General features: G+C 50.6%; 1 pseudogene across 1 annotated transcript; it reads left to right on the top strand.

The window, feature by feature from the left end:
• The first annotated feature begins 207 nt into the window (after positions 1-207).
• Positions 208-642, top strand: LOC308276017 (ATP synthase-coupling factor 6, mitochondrial-like; annotated as a pseudogene). The gene has a single exon. The product of its transcript is annotated as an ATP synthase-coupling factor 6, mitochondrial-like (transcript).
• Positions 643-4,408: the final 3,766 nt, after the last annotated feature.

The following is a 4,408-nucleotide window of genomic DNA, read 5'->3' as shown; positions in this document are numbered from 1 at the left end:
CAAAAACATAGTTTAGAGAAAGAACAGCCTCCCCCATAAATGGTACTGGGATACCTAAATATCCACATGTGAAGGATGGAAACTTGACCCCTGCCTCTCATCCTGTATTAAAATCAGCTCCGGGGGGCGGAGCCAGGGCCGGAAGTAGCCAGGTGGCGGCGGAGGCTCTGGCAGCTCGGGACTGAGTGCAAGTACCATAGAATCATCATGATTCTTCAGAGGATCTTCAAGTTCTCCTCTGACATTGGGTCAGCCGTCTCTGTCCATTTGCGGAGGAACATTGGTGTTACAGCGGTAGCATTTAAAACTTGATCCATTACAGAAACTCTTCGTGGACAAGATTAGAGAATACAAATCAAAGCGACAGGCATCTGGAGCACCTGTTGATGCTGGCCCAGAATATCAGCAAGACCTAGACAGAGAGCTTTTTAAGCTTAAACAAATGTCTGGTAAAGAAGACATGAATACATTTCCTAACTTCAAATTTGAAGATCCGAGATTTGAAGCCATCGAAAAACCTCAATCTTGAAGAAATAATGTAAAATTAATCTGGTAATTTGTTGTGGATTAGTTGTATTGCTACTTTAGAAGTAGCAGAATAAACATACATTTTACAACTGTCAAATGATCTTTTAATTCTGATTCCAAATAAATTATTTGGTAACACTGAAAAATAAAATAAAATAAAATAAAATCAGGTCCAAGTGGATCAAAGGCCTAACTGTAAAACTTGAAGGTACAAAAGGACCAGAGGAAAAGGGAGGGGAAATACTTGGGGACACTGACATTGGCAAGGGTTTTTTTGGATGTGACCAGAAGCGCAAGGAAGAAAGGTAAAAAGAGGCAGATGAGATTCCATAAAATTCAAAACCTTCTGCACGGCAAAGGCAAAATGGAGTGAAGAGATGTCTACACAGTAGAACAAAATATGTGCAAACTATTCATCTGACCAAGGGTTAATATCCAGAATATAGAAGTACCTCAAACTTAAACAAAGAACACTAACTAACCCAGCTCAATAATGGACAAGTGATTTGTTTTTTTTGGTTGTTTTTTGGTGGTACTGGGGGTGGAACCCAGAGGCTTTCTACCTCCGGGATATACTCCCAGATCCATTTTATATTTTATTTGGAAACAGGGTCTTACTAAGTAACTGAGAGCCTCACTAAGTAGCTGAGGCTGGCTTTGAACCTGTGTGATCCTCCTGTCTCAGCCTCCCAAGCACGGGGATGACAAGTGTGTGCCACCACGCCCGGCTGGACAAGTGATTTGAACAGGCAGTTTTCAAAAGAAGAAATACAAATGGACAATAAATACACGAAAATGTCTTAAGAGCAATAGCTGTCAGGGAAATGTAAATCAAAACTACAATGCCCTAGTTAGAATAACTATTACCAAAAAACAAACAGACAATAAGTTCTGGGAAGGAGGTAGAAAAAAAAAAAACTCTCATACATTGTTGATGAGAATTCACATTTGTAGAGACATTGTAGAGAACAGTACAGAGGTTCCTCAAAAACCTAAAAAATACAACTACCACATGATCCAGTCAAATCACTTCTGGGTCTAAATTAGAAGGAAATGAATCAGTATACCAAAGAGACACCTGTACCTGCACAACCATGTTGGTCCTGGCACTACTCACAGCTCAGATAAGGTATCAGCACAGGTGCCCATCTGTGGATGGATGGATAAGGATATGACCTACACACAGAATGGAATATAATTTAGTCATAAACGTGAGCTCCTGCCTGTGCAGAGAAATGAACGGAGCTGAAGGACACCACGTCTAATGACTTAGGCCAGACACAAGGACAAGCACTGCACGTTTTGTCTCCGATGTGGAACTTGGGGAAACGTTGACCTGAATGTAGAATAGTGAACGATTAACAGTCGTCCAGAGTGTAGACACAGGGAGGTTGAATTTCATCAGTGCACACCGTGAGCATGTTTTAAAATATCATGCTGACCCATTACTAAATATACAATTAATCAAATGCTAATCAAAATAGAATAAAAATAGATTAGAGATTTAGGAAACTCCAAACAGGATAAACTAAAAAAAAAAAAAAAAAGCCTGGATAGAATAATCAGACTTCTCAATCCAAAGATAAACATTCATGAACGCAACTCTAGAAAACACGTACATCTTATATTATATAGAGGACGGATTAAAAACTCTAGAAACCACATACATCATATATTCTATAGAGGACGGATGATTCAATACCCAAGACAGCAAAACCACATCTTAGAAAGACTGAGAGAATAGAACTTACCAACTCAAAATGCTATCCAGGGAAAGTGTAAATATAGCTGTTTGAATAAAGGTGAATTAATGCCATTCTGGATGAAAGGGACTTAATGGTCACTTTCTGCGACCACCCACCACCCTGAACCCATGCGTCGGCGCCTCTGCAGGGCCCTCTGGCTCCTTGATGCAGACTGTGGCCTACCTGGGCTTCCTCCCAACCAGCCTGGGCCGCTGAAGAGCGCTGGATTCCGCCAAGGACGCCAGAGTCCTGCCTGAAAACCGTGGTCTGTTGACTCTCAAAGGCCTGGTACAAATGGCGGCGAAACACCAAACTTCTGGAGCGGTATGTCCCAGAGTGGCAGCTGCTGCGGGGACTCCCCTCCCGGCTGGCTCCGCAGGGTTCTCCTCGACCCCGCCAGGCCCATCCTGACATCCATCTACTTACCCAGGAGCCGCCTAGTGCTTGCGGCCACCCACGCCAGCGCGGGAACGCGGGTCCACGGGCTGCCCCTGGCACACAGGCCTTGGCTGCTCCGCTTTCTTGGCACCTGCGAGGAATATCCGGGCCCTCAGCATCTTGCATCCCCATGCTTCTCCCAGCCTCACCTGGGTCCTGCTCCTAAATAGGCCCCGCAAGAAAACACCTGCACGGCTCATCACGGCCTCCTGGTCTGGGATGAGCGAGGGGAGGCTGGCATCTCAGGCCTCTGTGGCGATTAACCACATACTCCCCTGTCCAGGCTCTAGAAACTCCAACTGGGCGCGGAGTCCCCTGCGCCTGGAGGGCTGAGCACACCTGGAGCAGACACCAAAGGCCCCACCAAGACAGCGGGGCAGGGGGCCTGGCAGCGGGTGCAGTGGACAGAGACCTGCCGCGGGAGGGGTTGTGGGTGTGTGGACAGAGACCTGCCGCGGGAGGGCGTGGTCTAGAAGAATGCCAGGCAGGGGCGGGCCGGCTTGCTGTGGGCGTGGTTAAGGTTGAAGTGGGAGGAGTCAATCTGCAGGAGAGGCGACCTTTTACGAACTCGAGAGGACTCCATGGGCCAGTGCCGCCTAGAAGTGGGAGGGTTGTTCTGGTGGATAGGCAGTGTCCAGTTGGTTTTGAAGACCAGGTCTGGGAACTGTAAGAGGCCTGGCAGTGGGCGTGGCAATAGGGGAGATGGGCGGAGTCCACCGTCAGAGCAGGGGTGGGGTCAGTGCTGGGAGAAGGCTCAATGGGGTGGGACAGGGCTGGCAGTGGGCGTGGTGATAGGAGAGATGGGCGGAGTTCATCTTCAGAGCAGGGGCGGAGTCAGAGCTGGGAGAGAAATGAGTAAGGCGTGGTTGGGCTGGCAGTGGGTGTGGCAACAGGAGAGAAGGGCGGAGTCTACCTTCAGAGAGGGGGGGGATCAGAACGGGGAGAGGAATGAGTGGGGTGTGGCTGGGATGGCGGTGGGCGTGGTGGCAGGGGAGGTGGGCGGAGTCAATCTTCAAAGCATGGGCGGGGTCAGAACTGGGAGAAGAACCAGTGGGGCAGGGCTTGACAGGCGGTGGGCGGAGTCTACCGTCAAAGGGAGGGTGGGGTCAAAGCTAGGAGAGGGCATGGTGGGGCGCAGCCAGGCAGGTGGTGGGCATGGTTATAGGGAAGATGGGCGGAGTCCACCTTCAGAGCAGGGGTAGGGTCAGAGCTGGGAGAAGGACTAATGGGGTGGGACAGGGCTGACAGTGGGCGTGGTGGTAGGGGAGATGCGCGGAGTCCATCTTCAGAGCAGGGGCGGAGTCATAGCTGGGAGAGGGATGAGTGGGGCGTGGCTGGGCTGGTGGTGGGCATGGCAGTAGGGGAGATGTGTGGATTCCCCTTTCAGAGGAGGGCTGGACCCATGGGACTGGGTCGGGCTGGTGGTGAGCATGGCGGCAGGGAAGATGAGTGACATACATCTTTAGAGCAGGAGCGGGGTCAGAACTGGGAGAGGAACCAATGGGGCGTGGCTTGGCAGGTGGTGGGCGTGGCATTAGGGGAGATGGGCGGAGTCTACCCTAAGAACAGGGGCGGTGTCAGCAGGGAGAGAGCCTGGTGGGGCGGGGCCGGGCTGGCAATGGGCGTGGCCTTTGCGGAGATGGGCGTGGCGGTGGGCGTGGACCTTGTGGGGATGGGCGTGGCCCCTCCCGCGGTTG

The sequence above is a fragment of the Muscardinus avellanarius genome (genome assembly GCF_963383645.1).
Source record: "Muscardinus avellanarius genome assembly, chromosome: 17".
In the NCBI taxonomy this organism is placed as follows: domain Eukaryota; kingdom Metazoa; phylum Chordata; class Mammalia; order Rodentia; family Gliridae; genus Muscardinus; species Muscardinus avellanarius.
This window is presented reverse-complemented; position numbering and strand designations above follow the sequence as displayed.